We start from the raw sequence: 9,458 nt of genomic DNA, 5'->3' as shown, positions 1-9,458 counted from the left end.
ACCAACAGTCCAACTTTAAACTGACTAAAAATGCTTTAAAAATGTTTTTTGGAACAGATATCAGCAAATCTTCACTTCTGTAAAGCAGAAACCTTGTAGGGATTTCATATTAAAACTGACAACGATCAGCGAATCGCTTCCTGTCAAGTGAAAAGTCAAGTCAATCTTTCCATAAGTACGTTTGGAAAAATAAGATTTGATCCAAGTCCTGTACAACTAGAAACCATCTATCAGCTGGAATTCTAACTAGAAACCTTCTTGCTGCAATGCCAACTAAAAACTAGAACCCAAAGGGCACTACAAGTACAGAAAATGTCAAGATTATAAAAAAAACTAAAAAATCTCAGCCCGATTTAAATGCCAAAGAATAAAAGTAGGTCCTCAAACAGGTTTTGCAAAGTGTTTATTGTTGGTGAGGTCTCAATGTGATGGAGATTGTTCCCAAGTTTAGGTGCGACCACAGATAAAGACCCATCTCTGTACTTTCATCTGCTTCTCGATAAAACTAGGATCAACAGCTAGGTCATCAACTGTGTTCATTAAGGCTTTTTAATTCTTTTTTTTTTTGTATCATGTCAATTCATGTCATGGGTTTCCTTGAAAAGAATCATATGAAAACATGTATTTCATTTAGGACCATTTTGCCCCAAAAAATCATTTCAACAACCTAAAATTATAGTTATGATTTACAAATAGTTTATATATGGCAGTTTCCCTCTGTTTTGTTCCCCATCCCCCTTCAAACAAACATGGACTCCATGATGTCAAGACAGCAGCAGCAGAGACCCCCGAGGTACTGATCGGAACAGCATTAATGACTTTCATGTCAGACACAGTTTAAAATGGAGGAGCTAAGGTAGAAGTGGTTTGCGAAATGGCATTCGGAGGAATTAGCAAATGTTGGAAGAATGGAAAAATGTAGAGTGCTGTATAAGACTTGATGACTGAATGCATAAAAGAAAAGCAGAGGATCGATCTGCTGATGTGGCCTGAATTTACTATGTGCTGTGTCTGAATTAATGCTTGGCTGAATTAAGTTTGTAAGGCCTTGCTAAATACTAAACCTCCTCTCCATAGACTTCTTCAGTTATTCCTTTGGCCCTCAGAACAGAGTCTAAATCAATAACTTCTGAGCCTCACAAATCACTTAACCTATGCTGGATTGGACTGAGATTTGCACTGAAAATACATGACCCACCCAATATATATATATATATCCATCCATTTTCTATACCCACTTAAATCAATTTAGGGTTGCTGGAGGGCTGGAGCCTATCCCAGGTGTCATTGGGTTATAATAATAATAGTTAATAGTTAATCCTATAGTTAATAGGAATAATAGTTCCTGAATGATTTACTGTAATCATTATACTCAAATTCCTTCTATCAAAACTAAGAGATGAGCTTTTCCAGAATGTCTCTGAACTGTTATTTTTGTCTTTTCTAATCAGCTCAGTTTCAGTCTTTATTCTACATGAGATCATAGTACATTTGAGATGGCACGCTTTGGGCATGCCTTGTGCATGCTCCAACTTCTCTCTGCAGCCTGACACCCCAACTCAACTTCAACAGTTCACTTAAAGAGCACTATAGTCCCGCCAACAATCTACCATGTTGGTTTTCAGTTTTAACAGGTTATCTTGCAAGAAGATCCTTCAGATTCTGTTTCAGAGCTTTGATTTTTCCAACAAAGTCGCCCAAGTTGAGATTATTTGTGACATTCTTGTTTTATCTACTTTTTAGCTATAGGGCTTCCAGTCTGCAGTGTTAACACTGCATGATTTGTACTGATTTGTAATCCTTTGTGTTTTTTAAATTCCCAATTTCATCACTTCATTCAGTGCTTTTCACAGGATAGCATAAATACTGTATATGCACACTGATCAGTCACAGCGTTAAAACCACCTGCCTGACATTGTTTAGGTACTCATAGCTACAAAACAGTTTTGATTCATGACAGCTTTAAGCTCTGGGCGTGTCCTGCATTGCCTGAAATCACTGGCAGGGCAAACTGTTCTGGTTAAGACCGCTGCTACTGAGGGGGGTGATCTCATTCTGCCACGTTTAGATGGATGGAACATGTCAAAACGAGGGCCATAAGAATGACATGAGCTCTTCATGTTGTATCAAGACAGTGTTTCTCAATTAACCTATCAGTGGTTTACATTTCATGTCTGATCTGTGTGTCTGTGCAAGTACTTCTGACACCTTTGTTAATATTTAGAAATGTTGTAAGTAGACCCGCACAACAATGAGCTCCAACATATGCAGGATATCTTTTTTTTATCTGGTTGAATAAAGTAGTAAGTTGAAATCAGCGTGATGACACTGGTGAGTCAACCCAGGTTTCCTGATTCTTGATATGTGCATGTTTATGTAGGGAGCTACCGGCATCAGATGACCAGCCACAAAGTTGGATCTAGTGTTGCATTTTTCTCAGAGCAAACTATCATTCCTAACAGCTATGCTAGCAAGCTCTTTCAGTTTGCTGTAATTAGACCATTTCTTAAAAAAATAATAATAATTTAACCTCAACAATCCATAAAAAATGTTTTTAAATCAACTAATCAGCCTCTTCCAGTGTGAAAGTCTGTTTAAAAAATGTCAGCCTGGATTTATTAGTAAACCTACATTAGTTTAAGTGACCTTATTGCCACAGACTTGGTCTTGTCTGTGCTTGTCCCGTTAGATCTCAGTGCTGAATTTAACTATACTGACCACAACATCCTGTTAAAAAGACTTTAAACATATCATCAGGGTCAAAGGTACTGGCTTCAGACTGGTTTAAGTCATATTTATCTGATGGATTCCAGTTTGCTCATGTACAATATGTGTCTTTTAAACATGCCAGAGTTCCTTATGGTGTTCCACAGGGCTCCAGACTGGGACAGTGTTCTATCAATCATACATGCTTCCTTTGGGCAATATTCAGGAAACACAGCATATATTTACATTGTTATGATGAGGACACCCAACGCTATTTATATATGAAACTGGAGAAAACTAATCCGTTAATGAAGATAAAGGCTTGTTTTGAAGACAACTAGGCCTGGGTGACTTTTAATTTTCTACTTTTGAAAATCAGAGACACCGTCTAATCACATTGTTACTCTGGATGGCATTACCTTGGCTTTGAACGCTACTGTTAAGACCTTGAAGTAATTTTTCATCAGGATTGGTCTTTTAACTCACAAATTAAACGAGTCTCTCAGGCGTTTTTTTTCAATTGCAGAAAATAAACAAATACAAAAGCATCCTGTCCCAAAGTGATGCAGAAAACCTAGGCTGGACTGGTCCGATGCAATTTTAGCTGGATAACCAAACAACTCTCTGAACATCTTTCAGCTGATCCAAAACATTTCAACCAGAGTACTGACTGGTGCTGCCAAAGGAGATTCAATTTCTCCTGTTTTAGCCCCTCTACACTGGCTCCCTGTTAAATTTAGATTATAATCTTAAAAGCCTTACTGTTTCCATACCACCCAACAAAAACTCTGCCTTCCCTGAATGCTGGCCTGCTTGCAGTTCCAAAAAATTTCTAAGGCTCAAACAAGAGGTAGAAGTTTTCGTTTTCAAGCACCTCTCCGGTGAAATCAGCGGCCAGCTTGGATACATATTTTGCATTTAGCAGTTTTGTGTGCATTATCTTTTATTTATTCCTTTTAAAATGTTCCTACTCTTACACTCGCAGGCGTAACACAAAGTTGAGCAGAACTTTATAAATGTGTAGCATAATGCAGTGTGACAGCAAAACCAATAAGGAGAATTCCAATAAGAAACCAATAAGAGAGAAAAAAAAAAAAAAAAAAAAACCTGTATACATGTGTGGACTAATAAGCTTATCCATATCACTTTCCCATTATTAGAGCATGAATAGCTCTGATAATTACATTTGTTCTTCATTAAATCAATTTGTTGCATTTATACTCTTTTATTTAGTAGTCTTAGGCTTTGAGATGCAAAGCTGGCCATTTTACATGCTGATTAATGCTTTTTAAAAAAAAAAATGTAGCTGATGTCTTAGAAAGTTAACGTACACAGATGTGTTTTGAAGTAATTTGGATTAGACCACCTGAACCTTCTGGAGTATTAGTAAACCATTTTAATGGTTTACTAATATTGATGAAGAAAATATGTGCTACTTTCACATACTTGAGAGGTTTAGAGTACCAAGTCTTTGTTTTAGAAGCATTTCTCTCCCCTGAGATGTCTCTTAGGATAAAATTCAAATATATGATGGTGACAATCAGTCGAAGAGGATTCTAACTCAGAAGGACAGAGAGAAGAGACTAATTATTCCTGCAACACTTATTTATCTATTTATTTTCTATTCATTTCACGGGAAATGATAGGTCAGGAGTCCAGTACTGTGTCTCAAACATCATCTGCTCTGGATTAAGATAGGTTTCCAGCATAAGTTGCCATGCCAATATGCCTTGGTAAGGAGGGAATCAGCTTCATCTGAACAAGGTTAACATAGGGTGTCTTTTCTGCACAAAGTTTGAAGTGGTATTAGTGAATCTATCTCTTTACTGTGGTAGGCTGTATAACATATTTTCCCCCTATGTATTCTGTTGCCCATGTGGTTGTATCAGCTAATGATAAACGACAGCTCTTACAGTGCTTTCTGAAGGTTCAAAGATGGGTGTCAAACAGACTTGCATCCTTATCCTTTCAGCACTAAAATTCCTCCAGATTCATTCAATTGTATAACGATATATACTGTAGCGGAATAAATTTGCAAATGCTCTCCAACCTTTTGAGAAAAATTGTTGTCAAACAACCCTTCATGGATACATGTTTTGTACCAATTCACAGATACATGTTTTGTACCAAATCTTGGTTACCATCAGCTGTTGACAACACCTCATCACTAGTCCTTAATTGCCCCCCTTGCAATTTTTTTGTAATACGTTGCAGGCCTGCAATGCAACCAGTAAATTCATGCAAATTAACAAATAAAAACAAGTTAACAGGAGAAATTAAGAAATACCTTGGGTTTATAGTTTGTACAATGTACATCCGTTCAGGTTTTCACTATGACAATGATTTCAATGATCCATGAACCTCTTCCACTGGTATGCAAGTGGTTTTTACCTTTCCGTCATTGTTGCATTCAGTTAGCAAGAGTGACAGATTTCAGCCATTCATGTGTTTTCAATGGGATTATATCAGGAATCATCAATTGTAGTTATAGCTGGCTTAGGTGACCCTGAAGCATTACTTTTGTTATGCTGCAGCCCAGTCGGACACAGTTTGACAGGGTAGCTCACACCAGTGGCTGATCTTGTGGGAATACAATTAGTGCATTACTTAAAAGCTCTTCTTTTGGTATGAATTCTTTTCCAGCAACAGACGCCTAAATGGAGGCTGGATATATAAGACGGTATATAATGGAGGCTGTATATGTTTTTTGTTTTTTTTAAAAGCCCAAAAGATGGTTTAGTACTTATACATTCAGGAAGATTAAAGAATAAAGATGTTGTACATCATGTCCAAAATATGATCATTTTATTCTACAGTGGGTGACTGAAAATATTAAAACATAAAACATGTCTAAAACAGTCAACATTAAAGCTTTTGCAGAGCTTATTACAAGGATACATTTTATTCACCTTACAATGAGGCTCTGATGGAATAAGTATACTCAGGTGTCTAGTTCTATATCTGAGAATAACCTCAAGGGCCATCTGTGAATATATGCTTCTTTTTTCAACTGAGCACAGCTCATACAACATTCCTTTTAGACAGTAAAATCCAAATCATTCATGCAACATGAGGACATCTGTGGAGCAAAATCATAGAATAGCATGCCTTTTATCATATTCAAATACAAATTCTTGTACTGAAGAAAGTTCATCCTAGTATCTATCAAATTTACAAAATAAATGCCTCTCTAATCCAAATCACAAAAAAACCATGAAGGTCTCCTCTTAGACAAAGTATAGCTGTTATTCAAGATCAGAGAGTTGTGTGGAGTGAGACGATGTCTCTAATTGAGTTTCTAGTTCAGGAGGACTGATGAGAATATGTTAACAGAAATCCGTCATAGGTAAGAATATATATGTCCAACTACAGTTGCCATTATGTTCAGGACTTTTGTAACCTGATGAACTAAATTCTGTCGCCCCGTGTATGCTCAGGATGGAGGGTTGAATTAAAGGGAAGATTCAGTGTGATCTGTTGGTTTCCTTAGCAAGACATCTTTATTAATTTAGATCATATGCGCTGGTCTAATTTGGATTTATTCATTTTATCAAACTAAATTTGCCTTAGTTGAATAAAGTGTTATACACAATATTAACACACAATGAAAATAGTAAAACAAAGAAATAAGCAGAGACTTGAAAACGCATATCTACAGAGAGAGAACACAAAGTAAAAATATGAAAATGGGTTCCTTAAAGATGAAAGCTGAAAACTAAATACTAAAAGTGTCAAATGCAATTTAAAGCCAAGAACAAATAAGGTTAAATGTTCTCATAAGAACATCCATGAAGAGGACAGAGAGCACATTTAATTGACAGTGGAAAACTGATCCACAGCTGGCTGCTGAATTCTGAACCAGCTGCAGACGGGACAAAAGAGACTGGCCGCTGCCCAAGTAGTGGCAGTTACAATAATCCAACTTTAAGGTGATTAAGGCTAGGATTACAGTCTCAAGTCATTACCAGAAAGATTGGATTTCAGTTGGGAAATGTTCCTCAACTGGAAAAAACCCAACTTCTTAACTACTGAAGTGATCTCTTATGATAATCATAACCAGTTACAATGAATTAGAGATATAATCCAAGTCTATCAAATCATATTCCAACATTCCTTGGGATGACTTTTATTCTAAATGAATGCTATATTAATAAACTGAACCACCTTTTCTATTTCAACCATTCCTTTATGTCATAAGAAATTCCCTTTGACTGTTGTCCTTCTAAAAGACCCTACGACTGCCCCCTTAAACCTAGTCTATTTTTCTCCTTATAGGTTTATTTTAGTCCCCAATAAGCACATAATGCAGTGCATTCCCAAATATCTCTAATTTGGTTTCCTCTGTCCAATGAAACCCCAAAAGACTGTGGCTTATCTATGAAATATTTTCCAAAAAAAATTTTTTTTAAATGGTTTATATCTATTGAAGATATTCACAGTCTGGATGATTTATCTATACATAGTTGAATGGTCTGATCATTTTCTTGCTCAGTTTAATTACTCTTTGTTCTTCAGTAATCAATTCATTACTTGAAATGTTTTCTGAGTCTATCATACAGAGTTTTATGGTAGCTCCAGCAACAGAGCTGAACTCAGAAAATAAGAGTGAGAGATCTGCTCGGGTTCTAAAATAAATCCAGACAAAGTGTATAAGTCTTAATCTGAAAAATGACAATCACCTCTGAAACCCTGTCTTCAGTCCAAGGCCACGCTCAGTGGAGGAGCTGATTGAGTGGGAGCCAGTGTTAATACAATCTCCTCTGTTTAATTAGAGAGAGTATGGTGGGCAGCTAAAGCAAACCACATTACTCACCATCTGGTGGGGAGCATCTCTGCTCTTAACCACATTCACCATCATTAGCCTCTACAAGACAAGATACAAACACATACATGACAGCCATTTATTCATCCTGCCACTTCCAATGGAGATACAAACACATACCATTTATAGCGCTTAAAGTCCTGTCACAAAGTCACTGTTCTGTAATTACAATTAGCCGCATAACAAAGCAACCAAATTAGAGTTGCTGTCAAAGAGTAATACAATAAAAGCCACAAAACGTTCAACACGTGTTCTTCAGGCCACTTTTCATCAGGTGTGACCTCCAACAGACAGTAGCACACAAAATACTCAATGTACTAAATAGATCTTTAACTTTTAGATAATCTTCACAAAAAACAAATACAGCTTTAATCAAACTACAAGGTCGAAGCTTCCTCAGCAGATTTTAAATGTAGATGTTCATCTCCACCACAAGAGGGCAGCATGTGACCACAGCTGACTGCATGAGAGAGTTCGTGTCAGTGCCTGGTGATGGAGATCTCTCTCTGTGCTACATCTTTACAGTTTACAGTGTTCACAAAGTATTTTGTCATGACAGTAACGCCACACATAACAGACATTCTGTGCCCTAGCATAAAGATAATTCAGTCGTTTCTGAACATGTGAATCTGAAGCACCTCTTGATAAAAGATGTTTTGGACCCGTCTGCAGCTGAGAGACTTTAAGAGAAGGGCTCTTAATGCTCTCTTATGTGGCACAGTTATTGATCCCATCCCCTTGACAGCTACATTCGGGATGAGATAGCCAGAATGAAGAGGCTTTCTCTACCCTTCTTGCTCAGTGACGTACTCTTCTCAATTGTTCAATCGTCTTAATGCCTGACTTCAAATATATCAAATAAGCCAACTATGTTAAAGCATTTTATTTTTGGGTGATCAGAAAACCGAGCATTTGAACCTGGGAGGTATCAAATCTTATCAGTCCCATCTTCACAACTAAAGGAATCCTCATCGTTCTGTGAAGTGTCAAATATACTGTTTCAAAAACTAATTTTGTTATTAAGGCTGTGTAAGGGCTGTTTATCCTTTTATTGAACATAGAAATACTTACATCAGTTCGTAAAAATATCAATGGGAAAGAGTCTGCCTCTTTTCAAAGGTAGTGGTCTTCATCATCTGTTCATACAGCACAGACACTACAATGGCATTTAAATGTTTGAGCAAATTTCAGGATGAATTCATGAACAAATCAATGAAACAAAAAAATGAAATTAAAGATTAAATATTTTTCAACAGTCAGTCGTGACAGTACAATTATTTTTGTTTTCTACAACATGAGAGAGAGAGAAAGAAATGGAGCACCAGGGAAAAGATTCACGATGCAAAAATCAAGGTTTAGACTCAAATAACTTTTTCCAAGGTCTCACACCTTAATTAGCTTGTTAGGGCTGTGTCTTGTTCACAACCATTGTTAGAAAAGGTCAGAACATGCTAATTTAAACATTGTGACTACACAAACCTTAACCTAACAATCAGCAGCCATGGCATCCGCCAAGCAGCTGCCTAGCACTCTGAAAATTAGAATAATTGATCCCAAAAAAGAGAAGCAAGATATAACAAGCAGTGCTTCAGGTAGGTGTTTCCTAAGTTTGTAATTTAATTAGGAAATAGAAGTAAACTGGAATGGTAAAGATCAATTTAAGGTCCGGAAGACCAAGAAAAGTCAGATTAGTTAGATGTATAGGAAGACAAATCAAGTCCCCCGTTTTACTACAAATGACCTTAAGCAGGATTCAGCAGACTCTTAAGTGGTTCTACTGTGCAGCAAAACTTTCATAAAGATTACCTTCATGTTGGAATCAAAAGAAAAAGATTTGTCCTCATCGTAGTAGGAAGTTTCAGATTAACATCAAACAAGCTTGGTGCATTTTGGAGACAAATCCAGTTTTCAACCAGAATGGGCAAATAGT

This window comes from Leuresthes tenuis, unplaced genomic scaffold (genome assembly GCF_036924035.1).
Source record: "Leuresthes tenuis unplaced genomic scaffold, fLeuTen1.0.hap1 SCAF_9, whole genome shotgun sequence".
NCBI classification, from domain to species: Eukaryota; Metazoa; Chordata; class Actinopteri; order Atheriniformes; family Atherinopsidae; genus Leuresthes; species Leuresthes tenuis.
Note: the sequence above shows the minus strand (reverse complement) of the source record.